Source organism: Pongo abelii, chromosome 7 (genome assembly GCF_028885655.2).
Source record: "Pongo abelii isolate AG06213 chromosome 7, NHGRI_mPonAbe1-v2.0_pri, whole genome shotgun sequence".
In the NCBI taxonomy this organism is placed as follows: Eukaryota; Metazoa; Chordata; class Mammalia; order Primates; family Hominidae; genus Pongo; species Pongo abelii.
The window spans coordinates 23,008,708-23,029,775 of NC_071992.2; the positions used below are offsets into that span (position 1 = coordinate 23,008,708).

The 21,068-nt window shown below is 42.9% G+C and overlaps 1 long non-coding RNA gene across 3 annotated transcripts in view; it reads right to left on the reverse strand.

The window, feature by feature from the left end:
• Positions 1-374: 374 nt before the first annotated feature.
• The window catches only part of LOC129060917 (uncharacterized), a 31,009-nt gene continuing 10,315 nt past the window's right edge, over positions 375-21,068 (reverse strand). For 2 of the 3 annotated variants that reach the window (XR_008527810.1, XR_008527811.1), the window contains 2 exons: positions 4,628-4,666; positions 3,942-4,286 (listed from right to left, as the gene is read on the reverse strand). This is a non-coding gene — a long non-coding RNA (uncharacterized LOC129060917). Of the gene's footprint in view, positions 578-3,941; positions 4,287-4,627; positions 4,667-21,068 lie in introns of those variants that run through there. The other variant, XR_008527812.1, reaches the window with a different exon arrangement.

Below are 21,068 nucleotides of genomic sequence, written 5' to 3' on the forward strand. Positions count from 1 at the left end.
GAAACAAAGTAAATCATATAAAATAGCTTTCAGGAAATAGAAGGTAAGAGACCACCTTCAACTTATAAGTAGCCTGTGTTCTACATAGTCCTGTTTCAGAAGGTTGTTTTGAAGTAGGTAGTACATTTTCCCATAGAAAACCATATTGAAAATGATGGTTAGGTTCCCTGGCTCCAACTCAAAAGGCTTTTTAAACCATAATGTAACTGAAATAACTTATATTTGTGAAGAAAAATGGCAGGAAAAATACTGTTGCAATACTAATCATCAAAAAATAATAATAATAATAACACCGTGGAATAAGGAACAGTTTCTGATTCATCACAAGTACCAGCATTTGAAGAAAAGTGGATTTAATTGGAAAAGGAGGAGGCAGTAAAAAGGTTTTATGAAGATTTAAAGACAACTTTTGGTCACAACTTCAGGTGCCCAAATGTGGGCAATGTTTCCGCCAAAATGACAGGTTGTCCTATTCTTAGTGCTGCATCCTAGGCATGTTCCTTTTGCTGTGATTTTGTCCATATTTTGAGGCACAAATGGAATGAGAAAAGGGAGAGAAGATCCAGCTGGTGAAGAGCTGAAAGAGAAGGAGGAAGGTGAAAGGAAGAGATGACTAAGCCTGGGGGCAGCCAAGAAACATTTTCCATGCTTACTGTGCACCGCACTGGATGATTTTTCTATGTTCTCTCATGTCTTCTCCTTATCTTAACCTGCTAAAAGGCATTTCCCCATTTTGTAAATAAATAATAGACTGGGACTGGACAGGAAAGTGACTTTGTCAACAGGTTTAGTGAAGAGGCCAGAGGTCAGTCTTAGGGCTGCTTAACTCTAAAACCCATTTTCTTTGCTCTCTACTTGGCTGTGGAGGAGGAGGACAGAGGAAAAGGGAAGCCAGTTTCTGTGGAGATGGTGAGGAGGCCATCTGAAGCCTCCTACAAGGTGACAGATGTTACCATGCCCCCAGGACATTTGGTTGTCAACTGGAACAAAGGGTTGAGGAGGCTGCACCCTTGGAGTGGGGAAGAAAATTGTGCAGACAACCATCTGAAACATATAAGGTGTTGAAAGTCAGGGCTCACAACTCCAGGAAAAGCCAGGGCAAATGCAAGGTTCTTATCATCATCCATTCAGGCTTCCCTAACAGAATAGACTGAAGTAGGTATCTTATAAACAACAGAAACTTATTTCAGACAGTTCTGGAGGCTGGGAAGTCCAATATCAAGGCATCGTTAGAGTCGGCGTCTGATGAAAGCTTGCTCATCGGGTTTACAGATGGCACCTTCTTGCTGCATTCTCACATGGTAGAAAGGGCAAACAAGCTCCCCCTGGTGCCACTTTTATAAAGGCACTAATCCCCTTCATAACACTTCTGCACCCATGACCTAGTCACCTCCCAAAGACCCCACCTCTTAGTATCATCACCTTGGGGGATTAGGATTTCAACGTATGAATTTGGGAAGGACAGAAACATTTAGCCCTAGCAGCACTATTAACCAAATAGATACAGTCCTTACCCTTAAGAAGCTGTATCTCAAATGAATGATCCACAATGAGATTAAATTCATAGAGAGACAGGGAAGAGAATGATCTCGAAACAAAGCACAAAACACTAAAGAAGAGAAGTTAATAAATAAATAAAGCAAAATTAATTACAGAAGAATATGTGCTGAGTGGAAAATGCACCTTGCAAGGAAGACACTTTATCCTCAGGTAAACAACCGGGGAGAGTGCGCAGGGAAGAAGAGAAACTTTGCAAATTACCATTTTCTTTCATGTTGATCAACCCAGGGGTTCTCGCTCATAAAATTAAAAGAAATAAAATTAAACCGTAACCAGCTCCCTTGGGCTCCTTGGAAGTGCTCACGCGGCATGGAGGGGGCTGTGAGGAGGGAAGCACATTAGGATCCTTCCATCATACTGCTTTACTTCCACATCTATCTTCTGATGCCAAAGCTACATGATCAGCAAGAATAGCAATGTCTCCCAGACAAAGGGGTGCCCATTTCCTCAGGACCACCCACCTTGACCCCAGGCAAAGCCTCCAAGACTAGGGCACCTCTCACTTCCTTCTGTGTCCACGTCCCTTCCACTCAGCCCATCAAGCATGCACATTGCCCATTTGCTCTGTGTCAGTGGCACAAAAGTGCCACTGGGCATGCAGATGTCCCAGGCATGGTACCTCCCCTCAAGGAATCTATGACCCAGTTGCAGAGAAAAGGCCAACATGAGGAACAACCAGAGAACAATGTTAAGATGAATTCTGTGCTCTTTCCACAGAACCCTACCACCTGCACCAACCCCCTCCTCTTTTTCCCCAATTTCCTTGATTTTCATCAGGAGCTCCATATTTTCAAGGCGTTATGTTAACCTCTGACACTGGGTTTCCCATCTGGAAGATAGAATTTATGTAAAAAATAAAATAAAATAAAGATGAAAATTAAACCTTTAGCTCTTTGCAAGTTAACTGTGTAAGTAAATCATTTATTTGTTTTAAAAAGTGATGGATTAAATGTAAATATTACCTGTTATCATTGACAGGTCAAAGGTGATGTCATCAGTGGAGCACAAATTAGACTATATGGCCATTCCTGGAATATATGCTGAACACTAGGTAAGGGATACTCTTTGAGGGTGAAACCTTTGGCTTAACAACTAGATAATGAGCATGAGCCCCCAACAAGGGAAACCACTTCCCTCTTAAACAGCAATGGATCCTGCAGGTCTGGAATAGAATGCTGGAATGCCTGCTTTCCTTTGCTGCTACTCCTCCTTATTCTTTCCTTGCGCTGCCCCCCTCCCTTCTGTGTGTGTGTGTGTGTGTTTGTGTGTGATCAACTTTGTTTTAGAAGAGCAAATAGAAATTGGTTATGCAGGTCCCATTAATTGCCAGGAACTGAAGCATTTTACAAGCATCATCTAATTGAGTTCTCATAACCACTCTGCTCATCTGACATTATTTCCCCTCATGTATTGAAGAAACCAAGCCTCTGAAACTTCAAATGACCCACCCTGCATCACCCAACAAGTGAATGGCAGAAATCAGATCTGCACCCAATCTGTTTACCTTCAAAGCTCATGCTCTCTTAAACACAAACTACCCTCCGAGTTAGTGCTTTGCTTCACAGGTCAGAACTCTCTGAGTAAGAATCTCTGACTATTCCACTCTAGCATCTCTTCTCTCATTCTTTCTGGAATCCCTTGTTTTAGTTCTGTATTTATCAGTTCTCAGGGTTCTCCAGAGAAACAGAACCAATAGGGTGTATACATAGATATACATATGCATATACAATATGTAATATATATTACATATACATATTATATGTAATCCATATATATGTAATCCATATATACGTAATCCATATATATACGTAATCCATATATATACGTAATCCATATATATGTAATCCATATATATGTAATCCATATATATGTAATCCATATATATATATGTAATCACATATATATATATGGATGTGTTTACACATCCTATTGGCTCTGAGAATGAGAAAGAGAGGACGAGAGAGAGAGAAGTTTATTAAGGGAGTTGGCTCATGTGATTATGGAGACCAAAAAGTCTCTCATTCTGCTCTCTGTAGGCTAGAGAAACGGGACAGTCAGTGGTATAATTCAGTCCAGTTTCAAAGGTCTGAGAACTAAGAGTGTCGATGTCCATGTCCAAGGGCAGGAGAAGACAAATGTCCCAGCTCAAACAGAGAATGAATTTGCTCTTCCTCTGCCTTTGTATTCTATTCAGGACCTCAGTGGATTGAATGATGCTCACCCACATTGGTGAGAGGGGATCTTCTTTACTCAGTCCACCAAATCACATGCCAATCACTTCCAGAAATGCCATCACTGACATACCCAGAATAATGTGCTACCAGCTATCTGGGAATCCTTTAGCCCAGTCAAATAAACAGATAAAATTAACCGTCAAAAGTCCCAAGCCCAGCCTCTTTTATTAACATAACAGGAGGATTCCGGGGGTGAATGGCAGAGAGGGGTGGCTCTCTCTCCCACATCTGTCTCAGTGTTTGTGTAAACCAAAGAGGAGGGGAAGCCCTTTGGGACACCGCTTAGACATCTCTCACCCCTCCCTAAGGGTGTCCCCTTTCCTCCTCCTTCTGGATTCTTAAGCACAAACGTCATTAAAGATGATAGGATTCTGGAGACCCTCTAGTGCAGAAGGTCCCACACATGACCACGCATGCCATCACCTGGTGACCTCTTGAAATAGGCAGATCTCAGGGCTCCATTGCTCTCTTGTGGTTCTTAGGCAGTAGATTCTAAATTCAGAAAAATGTTATTGTTAAAGCCTCCTGAGTAATTCGGATGATCAATCCAATGTGGGCACTGTTGTGGCCTGAATTCTGTTCCCCCCAAAATTCATATATTGAGGTTCTAACCCCCAGTACCTCAAAATACAACTATATTTAAAAACAGGGTCCCTAAAGAGGCAATTAAGTTAAAATGAGATTATTCTGATGGGCCCTGATTTAATATGACTGGTGTCCTTTTAGGAAGAGAGAATTTGGGCACAGACAGGTACATAGGAAAGACTATACAAAAACAAAGAGAACAAGAGGGCCACATACAAGCCAAGAGAGAGGCCTCAGGAGAAACCAACCTTGCTGACACCTTGAATTTGGACTTCTAGCCTCCAGAGCTGTGGGGAAAAAAAATTAATCTCCATTATTTAAGCCACTAGATCTGTGGTATTTATTTTGGCAGCCCAAATGCACTAATAAAGGCCCTCCAAAGCTAGTCCAACCTTCTCATGGTAAAGATGCAGAAACTAAGGTCTAAGGAGGTCAAGTGATTTACCCAAGGCCATTGAGAAGGTTAGTGGGAGAGCTGAGGCTCAAAACTGTGTACGGGCATACAGTTCAGAACGCATTCCATGATCCTATACTGACTCTAGGGACCTGAGAGTCAGACTATCCCCAAGCCTCCACAAAGCCTTCCCTGAGGACTCGTGGTATCACACTGTTACTTTATTCCTTTGACCTTTCATAGTATTAAAGCCTCACTTCTGCACTGGACAGGGTCATCTTTGAATTGGTCATCATCTAGCCTTCCCTACTGAACCAAGCCCCTGTAGTACTCGAAAGAATGCTGGACACAAGGTACAAGAAAAACAAGTGTTTCAATAGGTAACTGATTCACCTGAGAATGGTAAGGAAGAGGGAGGATCTGTCTTCTCCCACAGAACCTCAAAAAAGAGTATGCTCATCCCTGATTCACTTACATGTGGTCTGACCTAGTATTCACTATAGAATCAGGTCTAGGTAATCAAAGGGGGCTACTTTCCATATCCATCCTTTGAAATAGTAATTCTCCAATCAGGGGACACAGTCCCAATTCTGTCACTAATTTTCCCTGTGATCTTGAGCCCATCATTTAGATTATTCAGACATTCATTTCCTCATATACAGAATGGGAGAAAAATAAGTGCCTGCCTCACCTATTTCATAGACATACAGTGAATATCAAATAAGATAATGTAAAAGAAAGCACTTGGAAAGGTATAAAAATGTTGCTGAAATATAAAATGTGACAAATCCTTAATCCTCAAAAAATAAATGTGGATCAGAATGAATCTCTGTCTGGAGAAGGCAGCAGAAATCATAATAGAAACGTGAGACCTGATTGATAGGCAGCCTGCATGACTGAGGAAATTTTGGTGCATAATGAAAAGACCATAAAACTGGAAATCTGAGGATGAGCTTCTGGAACCAGCCCCATCAGGAACAACCTGTGTGCTTTTGCGTGAGGCTCTAACTCCTCCTCCCAGGCTGTGTCTCCTCATGCCAAAGGTGAGGACAATAGTGCCCACCTCCTTTTCAAAGCAAGGTGATTGTAAAGATCAAATGAAATTATATGTAAATACAAAGCAGAACACTATGCAAACAGATCATATGTCTGAATTAAAAAATATATATTAAATAAACTGAGTGAGACAGGACACAGATGTCAGAGAGAAACAGAAAGTAAAAAGAATTCTAGCTGGAGGAGCTGCAAGTTTAACCTAAAGATGTTCTGACCAGAAAGTCAGTTAGAGAGTGTCAGAAAGGGCTTGAAAGTAGGGAATTATGCAGCTAAGCAGAAGTAGACCAGCCGAGAGAGAAAATAAAAATTCAGAGAAGTATCTCCAAGTAAAGATTGTGTGACTTGAAGAATTACATTATCATGAAGTTGAGTGGAGCAAAGCTAAGCCTTTTTACAGGTGTAATACCTGAAGAAAACATGCAGTAAGGCTCATATTTCCTTAGTAAACAGGGCAACTGTGAAAAAGAGCTATGGCTTACATTGTGGAAAGAAGCTAAAAACCTTGGAGAGACAGAAACTCAAAGTATGCTCAGTTCTTTCACCTGCATCAAACCAAATTGAGCAATGACACTCTGTATTTCTAGTTTGGCCACCTATCCATATGGTTCACCTCCTGATTGTGCTAAATATTCTTGTTACACAGATTTTATAGCCAGCTATTGAAACATAGAGCACCCTGAAAATATTAGGAGAGACAAAGTAGGAGGAACGGAGCCACGCATTGCATCTACTCGGCATTTATTAAATGTTCAACTCTCAGAACAACTCAGAAAATGTTAAAAGTAGAAACCCATAAGACTAGTAAGCAAGGAAATTGAAGGTCAGCATGATAGAAGACAAGTTTGCATGTTTATAGGAGCACAATTCACAACTTCAAAAATATGGAACCAGCCTAAATACGCATCAGCCAATGAGTGGATAAAGAAAACATGATATATATATATGATATATACATATATACATATATGATATACATATATATACATTTTCTTTATCTATATATGATATATATCACATTTTCTTTATAGATATATGTATGTCACATTTTCTTTATATATAAATATATGTACATCACATTTTCTTTACAAATATACACATACAAATACATATATATACTATGGAATACTACTCAGCTATAAAAAGGAATGAAATAACGGTATTTGCAGCAACCTTGATGGAGCTAGAGACCATTATTCTAAGTGAAGTAATTCAGGAATGGAAAACCAAACATTGTATGTTATTACTTACAAGTGGAAGCTGAGCTATCACAACGCAAAGGCATAAGAATGATAAATGGACTTTGGGGACTTGGGGGACTGGTGGAAGGGAAGTGAGGGATAAAAGACTACACATTGAGCACAGTGTACATTATTTGGGTGACAGGTACACCAAAATCTCAGAAATCACCACTAAAGAACTTTTTCATGCAACCAAACACCACCTGTTCCCCAAAAACTATTTGGAAAAAAAGACAAATTTGAACCCAAGACCAGACTCAGCTGAGATTAACAAACACTTGAAAAATAGTGGCATCTCATAACAGAGTTTTCTCTCTCTCTTAAATAAAAAATCCTGAGGTAGCAGTCAGTGGGTATCACGGCACATCTCCAGTCATCAGAGATGAAGCTCTTTCTAGCTTTCTCCCACTATCTCTAAGATGTGGTCCTCATTGTCATGGTTCTGGAAAGTTGCTAGAGCTGCAGATATCACCTTTATGATCCAAGCATCCAAATGGAAAAAAAAAGACTTTTGTCAAGACTTCTTTTATAAGACTTCTTGGAACCCTCATTTGACACTTTCCCTTACAGATCATTGGCTAAAACTTAACCACGTGGCCTTAGTCACAAAAGATTGCTGGAAATCCCTTTCATCTGGAGAATAAAGTGTTCAATTAAAAATTGCGCTCTGTTACTATACAAAAGGAAGTGTGAATTTCAGAAGTAACCAGGAGTCTCTGCCACACCAGTTTACGAATTCCTAAGTCTATGTTCTTTGTCAGTAGCAGAAAATCTCTAAAAATCATCTGTTTGAGGATTCTTCAGACCTATTTGGACACATCTGGTGTCAGCTCAATCTAGTCCTGCTGCTAAATGGGAAAATAAAAGCAACATATTTTGATCACTGTTCCTGCTGCTATTATTCAGGGGACAATTGGGCTCAATGGAACAAAGGTTGCCGTGAACATTGAAGAGAAGCCCAGGAAGTTTTCCTATGTCTGCTCAACCAAGAGATGACTTTTATGTATTGTCATGAAAATTACAGACTGAAATGTTTTTGATGTAAATGTAATTTGGAAGGAGAAATTTCAAGACTGGAAAAAGAATGGCTGAAATCGCAGTTAAATTTTGTTCTCTCCATTGGCCTTTGATCTTGCTGAACTGAAAATTTCTAAAAGGAAACAGAGCAGAGACAAATTTTAGAGCTTGTGAAAACAGCTGTAGATATATTTTACAACTGTAACTGATCATGAGGAAATACCACAGTTGTAAAAAGGCAACGTACAATCACCTACGGACCTAGCATTCTGGAATCTAGGGGGAGCAAACCAAATGCCCATGGTGTTCACTCACTGAACACAACGCTGTAGCATTGGGTCAGGTCTGGGCTGGCTGTGTTTTCCTCCAGCCCAGAGCCCAAAGCATCCCCCAGCATGGCTCCAGAAGCTCATCCTGGCCTGATTCTGCACCATTCGAAGCCAGCCTAGATGATCTCTTTCTGGACTGTACATAGGGATCCAGAAAACTGGGGAAGATTCCAACCCTAGGTCTGCCCCAAACTGAGTTGCCCTGTGCATGTTACTTGCCTAGCCTGGACCTCTGTATTCTCATGTGTAAAATAAGCATGCAGACCAGTTAATCAGAGATCCTTTCATTTTCGAATTTCATGAACATTAAAGAGATGACAGTGTACATTTGGGTGAACAGAGGCAGAGGAGTGGGAGAAGCAGGAAGTAACTAAACCATTCTAGTTCTTCAAATTCCCACACTAAGTACAGGGAAATTCTCAAACAAATTTATCTAATCTCCCATTCAAGCCCACAAGAGCAGCCAGGAATCAACTATCATTTGAACTGACCACCCTGGTACCCCGGGCGAGAAGCCTTATGCTGTCCTCAGAGATGCAGAAGGTATCAAAATGCGGCATAGTGCCATGAGCCTGTCAAAAGCCTCAGAAGCCTGGACTCTTGACTCAGACAGACCTGAGTTCAATTTCCAGATCAACAGCTTCCTGTGTGTGTTCCCTGGGCAAGTTTCCTGAGCTTTCTCTTAGTTTCCTAATTTCTAACAGGTAAATAGTAACAGTACCTATCATAGAACTAGACATAGACATGGTACACATAAAGCGCTTAGCAGAGTGTCTGACACATACTAGGCATTCACGAACTATTAACTATTGTTAGAAGCCTTATTTACAACACTTAGAACAAATTCTGTTTCTCGGGATTTTGGAGTTTGTGAGCCTGTTTTGAGCCTTCTATGCCTTAAACCTCAGAATGATCCAAATGCATGCAAAGGTTTTGTCCTAAATCTGGAAGTTGTCCACTGTTCCACCCAATAATTCAAAACCCAGAACAGAAGCTGTGTGTGTCTCTGTGTGCGTGCATGCACCTTTGCATGTATGAAATTCAATGAATGAGGTAAAGGAAAGGAATTCTGTTCTCTATAAAAGGGGGTGGGGCGTGGAGAGGGCAGCTTTCCAATCACAGTATGACCCCTCATTCCCTATTTTTTGGAATTTTCAGTCTTTCTGAATCGACAACTACTTCCAAGAAGAACCAGGTACTGACAGACATTACCTGGACACATAACATAAAGCTCTTCTTAATCAATGGAGGCGATTCTGCTGAAAATCTGGTGATTTTCATCTGGAGCTGACAACATGGTAATTTATATTCTGCACAGCGCAACTAAAGAACTTGTTATGCAAACACAGGCCACTGATTTGACAAATCTCCTGGAAACAGAATTAATGTCTGTATTCTGTGCAAAGATGTAATTTATTTTAATATTTTAAAGAGATAATATATATCTATCTATCTCTATATATTCAGGGAGTGAGATATATACACAAAGAGAGATATGTATATTTAAATAGAGCCGAGCCAAGGGGTTGGGACTGGCGTGTTGCTGCATTAAGAGGTTCAAGAACTACAGTAGAAATGGCATTGTTGATTATTCCCGGCATCTTTCATTTGGTGTGTTTCTTTTTCTATTCCTGGTGATAATATAAATATTATTCTTTTGTGGAAATGCTTTATTTATGGTGCCAGAGTAAGGAATGCATTTCATGATAATTGAGGGTTTTTTTTTGACGGAGAACAAGTTGAGCTCTACCCAACTACAGGAAAAGTTTTAATTGGGTGGAAGTCTCTGGTGGGTATTTCCTAGCCATCATATTTTATTTTCTTAAAGGAAAAGTTTTAGTTACAAAAGAAAAAGATCAGCGCTTGCTGGTTATAAGAAACCAGTTCTATCCCGATGCCTACGCCAAAGCATGAAATCAACAGAGTTTGGGGAGCAGTTCCAGAGGGAAGTATTTTAATGGTTTTTTTTTTTCTTGGCCGGGTGCAGTGGCTCCCACCTGTAACCCCAGCACTTCGGGAGGCCAAGGAGAGAGGATTACTTGAGGCCAGGAGTTCAGGACCAGCCTGGGCAACATAGCCAGATCCTGTCTCTACAAAAATTTTAAAAAATTAGCTGGGACTACAGTGGCGAGCACCTGTAGTCCCAGCTACTCAGGAGGTTGAGGCAGGAAGATCATTAGAGCACAGGAGTTTGAGATCAGCCTGGGCAACACAGTGAGACCCTGTCTCTGTATAATATTCTAAACTAGTTAGTAAGTAAGTAAATAAATAAATAAAGGTTTCCCTCAAAAAAGTGTTATAATACTTCTTTTGGGAACAAGCACTCCAGATCCCAGCATCCTGAGCTTTGACAGATATTTGACTTTGGAAGGAGGCCATAATGCTTTGTTCTGTCTCAAAGGGAAAAAGATGCAAAGAAGTGCCTCCTAACCCAGTCCTTGCAGTTCTCTGCCCCTTCTTTATACTCACCACCCACTTCCATTTCAACACCATGATTTAAGGAATTACGTCCACTCTATCCTGACTCCCCAACTCTTTTGAGCCTGATCACTCTCTCCTGCCTAGCCTGAAGCCCTTGTGGAAAAACCTAATCAAACCTGCCACATCTGTTGTTCATGCTTAGTGAAGGGGTCTAAACAAAAAATCAATGTTCCTTGGCCCAAGGGATGCATTTTGCCATTTTCCCCGTTAATGTCATGTCAGGAATGTCACCAGGAAGCCAGGCTGCTTAGTAGAGCATCAGTTCACATTTGGAAAGGCCCCTGACAGCAGAGAGGCAGGTGAAGTCAGAGGACAGTCCCAAAGAGGAAGTGCTGAGGAGAAGAGTGGGGGTCCTGAGCTCTGCCATGGACCCCCCAATCTCCCACTGTTTGTGCTCTGAGCTTTTCTTCACCTTACCCCAAGACCCTCATCCTCTCACTGTTAACTGGCTTCTGGCCCCCAGTAGAGCTGTGGCCTCTTGCTAGCCACAGAGTGGCCATGACACATAACTGAGACTCAGATTTAACCAACAGCTCTGCACCAGCTTCTGATATCCAACAGTGTGCCTGGTACCCCATGCCTTAGTTAAAGAATAAGAAGACCTGGGTGCCAGGCCTGGTTCTGTGGCTATTGAGGTGAGGAAGAAGCAGAACTAAATACGTCTTAGCTAGAGGGAGCAGCAGAGGAGATTTTTCTTAAGCAGGTCAGTTATTGGCTTGGGGCAAATTTCATCTCATCCTTTAAGCATTTCCAGACAATGCAATATTAGATGTTCTCATAGACAAGGCAATATTAGGTGTTCTCATAGACAAGGTGATATTAGGCATTCTTTCATTTCTGGTCCTTCAATACTCATGACTTCCATACATAAGCAGTGCCTCCTACCAACTCTGTCTGGTAACTGCCTCTTTATTCATCTCTCCATCGTGTTTATGAGCTCCTTGAGAGCAGTGATTGGTCAATTTAGAGTTGTGTATCCCACACACAGCTTAGCACTTGGCTACAGTTGAAACTCAGTAAGCATTGGTTGAATACATGGATGAATTCAAGGAAGAAAGGAGGTAGAGGCAGATACTCATCTGGCTTTTCACTGGCTTTTTAAAATAAATGCCTGAGGCCTGCTAGAGTGGGGAGAGAGGTAAAGATGCAGAAATGGCCCAACTTGGGTTTTGAGCTAAGTGCTCAAGTTTCCAATGCGTGGCTCATGGAGGAGATGTGAGAGCTTAGCCGAACTTACTAATCCCCTGTACTACAGCAACAGGAACGAATGGTATTTTAGACCAACTATAGACCCTGATTCTAAAGCAACTTGAACCATATCACTTAAAACTACACAGAAATGTTTACACCATGGAACACTTTCTTGCTAAGAGATGCCTGTGAAAATAGTAGCCTACAGCTTCCTATCAGTGGGGATGGTTATTCATTACACCTCACCAAGAATAAGCCTAATTTACATGGTTGTGATTGTTGTTCAAATCCTCAGTCAGGGTTGGTGGGGTCTCTGGCCATTGTAGGTGGGCAGAGCCACACCTGTGGAGTCTTATCCATGGGTCTTTCTATGACTTCAGTGTTCCAGGTCCTAGTGGATAGAAGGGACCTCACCCTCAGAGAGCAAGCATGAGAAAAGCCTGCAGAGACCAGCTCTGCATTGTCTTTGGGGTTAGGATTAATGACTAAATGGATCTCCATCTCCTAGGGTGTCACTGCTTCAATAGCACCCACACTTTACATCGCAACAGTCTGAGAAGCTCCTCCATTTCACCTAGTCATGCAGCAACAGAAGAAGTCAAATTTTTGTTCAACGGGGTCATCTTCTTTCCTGACCTTCACACTTCACCCAGCCCCAGAAAAATCAGAATTTCCTTCCAAACGTCTCCAGACCACACTAGAGCTCTAAGTCTCACCTGCAAGGGGTTTGACGCTAGAGACATTTACCCCAGAAAAGAAGCAGAGCTCCAAATTGGACCAGCAAGATGCATGACCAAGGTGGGAAGCAGAGAGGTGAGGAAGAAGCAGAACTAAATACATCTTAGCTAGAGGGAGCAGCAGAGGAGATTTTTCTCAAGCCAACAACGAAAAAAAATCCTTTCAGGTTGAAAAGATGAAGGTGGAATTTGCCATGCGAGAGGGCTTTCTAATAGACAGTTTTTATCTTGACAGTGGTGTCCTCTTAACATATATTTACTTTCTAATTACCCAGAACTGTGTAATTAACCTGTCACTAGACAGTGCTTGCCACACTAATGAATGGATAAGAATTCTGAGTATTAATAACCAGCCCTGTGGAGGGAAGGTGATCCAGCCTCTTATGACTCAGTTGACATGTTTTTCTTGCCTTGTTTTATCTCCTTTACCCCTTTATTTTCTCTATTCGGGTATCAGCCCACAGGAAAATTTTTTTAACATGAAAGTATCCTAGGACCTGAGCTTACCATGATTTAAGGAATTAAGACCACCCTATCCTGACTGGCAAGAGTGAGATGCTTTGAATGTGGCAGGTCTCAAGATGAGAAAGGTCATGGAATTGTTACCAGCAAAGGGTCCCAAATCCAGACCCCGAGAGATGATTCTTGGACTTCACACAACAAAGAATTCGGGACAAATCCATAGAGTGAAGTGGAAGATATCCCAGGATCTCCACCTCATCCTGACTGCACTGTCCTGTAAACATGGGCCAGAGTGTGGCAGAGACTTAATTCTACCAGAAGCAGCTTTTTCTTTTGTTTCTCCTTTCACTTTCCTCTTCTCGCATTGATTTCCTCCCCTCTGGAGTCAGACCACCCTGGCTTGGGAACCAGAGCCCCCTTTACCAGCTGGGCCAGTCACTGAATCTGAGTCATATGCAGGACTGGAGTGATTACGACTGTGACATCTCACGCCTGGGGCAGGAGAGAATAAGGTGTGTGTGAAATGCCTACCACAGTCTGGGAACATAGCAGAAAGTCCATAAACACCATTCTCCTCCTTTCTCCTCTTCTTCCTCAACCTTATTCTCGGCCTTCTCTTCCCACTTAAGAAAAAAAAAAAAAAGGACTCTTCTTTAAACAAGAGACCTGGCTCTCTCCAGTCCCTCGGATGATCTCTGTGTAATGCCACGAAGGCGGCTGCCTCAGATTTGTGTCATTAATGCCCCTAAGGAAGGGCCAAGGCTAAAGACAGCTCAGACTCTAGCCCCTTTGTTTCTGTTTTTGAAAAATCTCTCACCCTGAGGGAACAGCCGGGGATTGGGCGATGCTTAGGAAGGTGAGGGAGAAGCTATGCTAAAGTCCCCGTGGAGATCAGCCTGTAAAAATAAGGGCGCACAAAGCATTTCACAGATCAGAGGAAAAACCCTGAACAAATGGGGGTGGGAACAGAACAGCTGCTTGCTGCCTCTAGGGAGTCACTGCCAGCAGTCAACTGCTGTACTCCTGAGACTGTCCTGGCTTCTGGGCCCCAAGATGCCAGGAAGGAGGCATCTGTGCTGCCAGAGCATGAGGTCTGCCCTCACACAGCTGTTGGCCAGGCTAGCCCCTGAAGCCCTTGCCAGCTTTCTCCATCCTGTGTCCTCACCAGCTGTGTACTTCACCTACCTTCCCTCCCAGCACTACCACCACCGCCCACCCTCTAACCCCACCCCCACAGCCAGCTTCCCCTCTGAGGGCTCCTCCTGTCTGTCTCTTCCTCTTTTCCCTGCCACCATACTCCTTCAGTCCTAAATCCAAATCCCTCTCAACTAGGTGTCACATCTGGAAGAGGCCTGATAAATTAATCCCCGCCAAAATGTCCTGGCTAAACTGACAGCAGCTTAATGTGCTTTTAGCTTAATGCAGTTTAGACCCTCCCCAGGGTGCTTGCATTTTAGGAGGGGATTCCTGAAGACATAGTGGAAAGGTCCTCAAGGATGGAAATGGCGCAGCCTCGTGGGCACAAGGTAGGGCAGGAGAAAGGGCTTGGGGGAATGGAGGGGCTTCAGGAATCATCCCACCTGGCCAGAGACCCACTTCTGAGCATTCCAGGCACGACTCAAATATGAAGAGAAGGACAGGGAAACTGGGAAGAGAGGGGAAGCTGTAAAGCCTTGGTAGTGTTTTATTTAATATTCGACATTGGTTTAGGTTTATACGGCGTACCGGGGGGTGACAATAGGCTTCACACAAAAGATGGAAAGCAAGACAATTTCCATGACCCTCTCCCAAGTGACCGCAAGACACACACATCCTCCGGAACAGACCATGTGATAAATGCCTCCCTTAAGAGAGAGGCGAGAAATCATTTCCATCACTACTGTGCCCCACACCCAAGCCCAGCTGCCATCAGCACCAACGCTAGGCAGGCAACCCTTCCCTAGTTGGAGGGTGCACAGGACCAGACAGGCACAAGTGCATGTGGCATTGACGTAGAAGTTAAGAACAAAGTATTTAAGCAAGTAGTGAGGGTAAGAAGTCCTCAGGAAGGTTTTCCTTTTAATTAAAAAGCAGCCCCCAAGTCATTTTCTTTTCTAACAAAGAGCAGCCTACAAAATCAAGCTGCAGACATAAGCAAGCTAGAAGCTTGCACAGGTTAATGCTGGCAAGTGTGCCAATAGGAAAAGTCTACCCGGGGTTAGGCATGTCCAACACGGCAGCTCCATCTTCCCCTTTCCTTGTCAATCACACGCACAGTAACGAGCGGTCAACATGGGGCCGGCCAAGTAGAGACTCCATTTGTATAATAAGATTAGGATGTAGTGGTTAATTTCTTCGTGCACTATGTAAACATCACACCTGGCCCAAAGAATCTTTGGGCCCTATGTGAATCAGATACGGCCTCCTCAAGCCTGTCTATAAAATCTGGTGTACTCCACCAAGGCCCAGAAGTCCCATTGGGGTGCCCCTCTCTCTCGCAATAGAGCTGTCCTCCTTTGTCCATTAAACCTCCACTCCTAAACTCACTCCTCATGTGTGTCTGTGTCCTTAATTTTCTTCGCATGAGGCAACGAACCTCGGGTATTACCTCAGACAATGATGTTGCTTCAGCATGGTGGGGAAGAGGCAACTCTTGGGGTCATTGTTGGGGTGTAGAGGGAAGGGGAATGGTGGAGGCATAGAAAGCCCAGACTGCCGGAGGAAAGGAGAGGCTAATGAGCAGATTAGGGCTGGCAGGGCCAGCAGGGCTGACAGGAGGGCACGTGTTCCCCATCGTCCTCATTATCAAAGAGCTCTCTGAACACAGGATCAATGCATCACCCTTTTGATTTCCATCAGCAGCATTATCTTCTTTAAGAACAGTGGTGCTCTAGTCCCAATCACCTGTTTACATGGGTTCCAAGTGTCTCCTATTTTCTAAGGCAGTCTTGATTTCAAATAGGATGTCCATGAACTCTCCCCTACACGATGGAGTATTGGCTAGTCAGATTTTATGACACATGTCCTAATTATTGGTTCAGAAAAAAATGCTCACTGAACCTCTCTAGCCATATGGTGAACTTGTCCCTCAGGCAGGATAAAGGATTTCTAAGGAAGGACCTTTATTCATGCATTTTCCATCAACCTTTTCCTCCCCACTCATACTTCTTAGAGGACACAAACTCCAGGACCTGCATATGCCCACACCAGGGTAGATGAGGCACACTAGCTCAAAGCCCCCATTCTTCCCAGACCTCAGATGATCCTCCCACTCTTCCTGGGCATGGCTCCCCTCCTGAGTTTCTCCCACAAGCCCTTCCCACTCCACTCCTCTCTGTTGCAGCCTCCTAGCTTCTTGCCCAAGCTCATTAGATTCAACCCAAGTCCACATTCTCTTCTGTACCTTCCCTCCCTATTTCCCCGGCAGGAGGATCAGAGGTGACCTTTAAATGTCGCTTGCAAATGCCAGCTGATGCTAACTGGCTCGAAACCGCTGCACAGGCGTGGTTTCCTGAATGCCAGCCGGATGGCAGAGCTCAGGCACCAGAGTTGGAGTCTGGCTTCTAGGACAGGTCTGTGCTGTAAGCAGAAAACCCGGCTTCCACAGCCAGACTCTTGCTGAGCTGGGAGGGTGACTGTCTATATTATTAAATGTTAGAGTGGATGAGTCCCTTGAGACCATCACTGCATGGTTCCTGGGAGAAAACCAAGGTCCCAAGCAAAAAGGCAAATATATCATTCTCAGAACCTAGTATCTGCCAGGAACTCTGAAACTCTGATAGGCACTTACTTCCCTAACCCTCATTGATTGATTGATTGATTGATTGATCGATTGATAGATCAACTGATAGACCAATCGATCAATCTGTATAGATCTCTATATCTCTCTATAGAGATTAGATATAGATATCTACATATAGATCTATATAGATCTATCTATATCTAATCTCTATAGAGAATAAATGAATGAATGAATAATGGATTGTCTTGGGTAATTCCCACAACAGCCCTGTAGGGTAGGCACCATTCCTATAATAAAGATAATGAAACACATGCCCAGTGAAGTTGACTGAGTTGTCTAAAGGTCATAGCTAATAAAAAGTGAAGCCAGGATTCAAATCTGGGGTCGCAAGACCTTAGAACAGTTTCCAGGGATCCTTTCTGTGCCCCATACTTTGCTCCTTTCCTTCCTCATCATCAGGGATAGGTCTGAAGCTTTCCTTTACCCCATGTCTCCTGAAGTTTCTGAATCTCTGGTTTAATTAAACAATTATTTATTTATCAATTTGCATCCTCCTGTTCTGCTGCCCGAGGGCTTCATTCCCCATTACCCAGCTTCTATGTGTTTGTCAGAGCAAATTGCCTGCAGGAAGAGGCAGAGGGAACAGTAAGAGAGAGACCTCCTCTCATGGGACATCCCATTACTAAGCTGGGATGACCAAAGGCTGTGGAGGATGTTGCATTTGTCCCTTGCTCTTAGACAGCAGAGGCCCAAGACCCAATACAGGGCCTTAAAGAAGGCTCTGCAAGAGTCAGAAAGGGAAAAACACTGAGGGGCTGGGGGATGTCTCTGGGCCTGAGAAGTAGGATCCCTGGGCCTGATTCTAGTGTTTCTCCAACTGAAAACAAATCAATGTCCTTTCCTAGGTTTCTTATTAATTCATTGAGGAACACATTGGCTCATGAGTGTGCCATCATGGTGGATGTCTTCCACCTCCACCAGGCATCTCCGTCAACAGGCTTGGGAGAACTCCTGAACAGCACAGGCAGAAGGAACACTTGGCTGATGACAGAATCATGACATCTTTGCCGCTGAATCAGGACAGTATCATTTTATACAAAAGAGTCCCAGCACCTGGTTTCACTTTCCTGCCTTCTTGGGAAGCTGGAAGAGTCACATAAAAAGACCCCTAAGAGAAAGAAATGATTTCATAAGGAAAAACAAATAATTAAATAATTTCAAGCTTATCTTACCTCAATAATAGTTGTCACATCTGACTGCATGTGACATCAAGGCATGAAGCTATCAAGCTTTATAGTATCATTAGGTCCCTAATTTCCCTAAGTTATCAATAAAACAGGTGTTGAATTGGACTCAGTGACATATCACACTAAACAGGCTTTTACAAGTGGCTCTGTTCACACTGATTCATTCATTCATTTGTACTTGCATGCATTTATTAGGTTGGTGCAAAAGTAATGGCGATTTTTGCCACTGAAAACAATGGCAAAACCACAATCACTTTTGCACCAACCTTATAGTAAGTCACTCTTTCATTAATCAATACCACTGAATTCACAGCTATGTGAAGTCCTTTGGGGTAATAAGATGAAGATACCGTCCCCACCATCTAGAAATGTGTCATTCTATACCGTAGTCCAAGAAAGTCAACACAGAATGTCATCCACCAAGACAATATGAAGAGCTGCGCATGCAATTATGGTCCAGTCAACCTGCATTGAGGAAGCTGCTGGCCCCAAAGGCCCCTGGGCTCTGCCAAAGACCTGTCTTGATCACATCTGAGGACCCATCACTGTCTTGTCTTCACTCTTGGCCTTTGCCTCCTGACTTTCACTTTTCTTTCAAAAATATCAAAGTGCTTTGTAAAAAAAAAAAAAAAATGTTCTCCAAGCCCATGCACACCTACATCCTCCCTACATTTGGAGAATCTCTTGAACTGGGGACAAATTCATCAAAATTATGAGGGAAAAAAACACTTTGGGTGAATAAATCTTAGAGGTTTGAATGGAGTGCTTGAGTAAACAACTGAGAGAACTCTTATCTCCTTGCTTATTAAAAGCCTACAGAGATGAGTGTTCAGAAGTCTGTCCTCATTAGATTAGGTCTATTAGGATTCCAGTGTCCCTATAATCCACCCACTGGCCAAAAAATAAACCAAGCAAACAAAATGGATAGACAAGGAAAGTAGCATCATCTCCCAGGAAGTCTCAAGCATGCTTATGATTTTCCGATTTCCTGAAATATGATGAGAAGATTGAGACTCATGCTTATTTTATTGGAAGAAGTTGGCAAAGCCCCAATAATAATGATTGCATGTATTCATATTGGCTCGGTAGGTGACATGCTGTGTTTACTTTCCATTTCCTTAGAGAGGGACACGTAGAGAAGCTAAAAAGGTTCTATTCTAATTTCCCCAGCATGTGTCTCTATTTCCAAGAGTGCATACATGCATGGAGCCATGGGGAGAAAAAGGAAAAATAGAATCTGGAAAAAAGAAATAAGCAGACCAAAAGAAGTCCACCTGATAAAGGAGTCTTCCCAAGAAAGTAGGAGTCAGTTAGGGCAGGATGGAAGAAACTAGGTTACAGCTAGTGATGCTAAGTAAAGTAAATAGTGGGAGGCAAGAGTTCAAATTATAAATAAACAAGGTTTTTAGAGAACCTTGGGTTCAAATGAAGTGAGAGGAGTGTTATCTTACCTGAAGAATTTAGAAGCCCTAATCCAAGAGGTGTGAAAAGTGAAAGTTTAGTTTAGGAAGATTCTGAGGGAGGAATCCAAGAAGGACATTCACATGAGGTATCTAAAACCCAGCTGTGGGCTGAGGACTCAATCAGAAAAGATTTTGCTTCCTTGGTTATTAAGGGAGATGGATGTAATTATTCCAGTCACTTTCACTTCAAAGTAAAAATGAGAAAAGGAAGCAGAATGCACTCTACTTTGTGGGGGTGCAGGGGGCTGTCTACCCAGCAACTATCCCTCCTCTGCTGATAATTTTATTCTGATTTTTCCAGGGGAACCCTCTTCCCATTCTTACTCCACCAGCTTTTGGGTGAGATTGACTCTGTCCCCAGCACCAGGTGTGAAGCACGTAGCCTCCACCCAACCAATCAGCTCATTATAGATTGAGCCAATCAGAGTGATCCTCAGTGAACACATAACTTCACCAAGCCAATCAGAGTGATCCTCAGGGGTTTCTGTGGGACCACCAGGAGAAGCTTTTCTTCTTTCTCAAAAATTTGAAGTTGAAAGAAGACAAGACCTGGAACCACTGTGGTCATCTTTCAACCACAAAAAGAGAGCTTGCTTGCCCGAGAATGGAGACAGTAGGAAGGAAAGCCAAGAGATGAAAATTTGAATCACGGAGACATTGTTTGAGCTCCCGCCTCAAACCACATCTCACACCAGACTTAGAACTGGACTTTCTGTCGCCAGTTGAGTTGGATTTTCCATTACTTTAAGCCAAAAGAGACTTAACTCACATAAAACTTGAATAGGACTATTGTAAAAGGTACCTTAAGTTGGGACCCTTGCCAAGATATGGAGCTATTCTTTTTTTTTTTTTTTTAAAGACAGGATCTCACACTGTCACCCAGGCTGGAGTGCAGTGGTGTGATCATAGCTCCACCGCAATCTCAAACTCTGGGCTCAAGGAATCCTTCTGCCCCCGCCTCCCAAGTAGCCAGGACCACAGGAACACGCCACCATACCCAGCTATTTTTAAAAATTTTTGTAGGGTCTCCCTTTGTTGCCCAGGCTGGTCTCAAACTACTGGGCTCAAGGAATCCTTCCGCCTCAGCCTCCCAACGTGCTGGGATTACAGGGATGAGCCATTGCAACCAGCCAAGAATATGGAATTATTTACCTATGACTTACTTACTGGTGTTTCTTGCACTCCAAGGGTCTCTTGCATTTTAGTCAAATGACGTGTGCCCTCTTGCTGTGCAATGGAGCTGGTTGGACTGGAGAGGACCAGGTAATATCAGGAAGAATTGTGATACAGGTCTCATGCCTCAGCACCCTGAACTTCAATTGGCGTGGCAGCAATAAATATTTCCCAAATTGC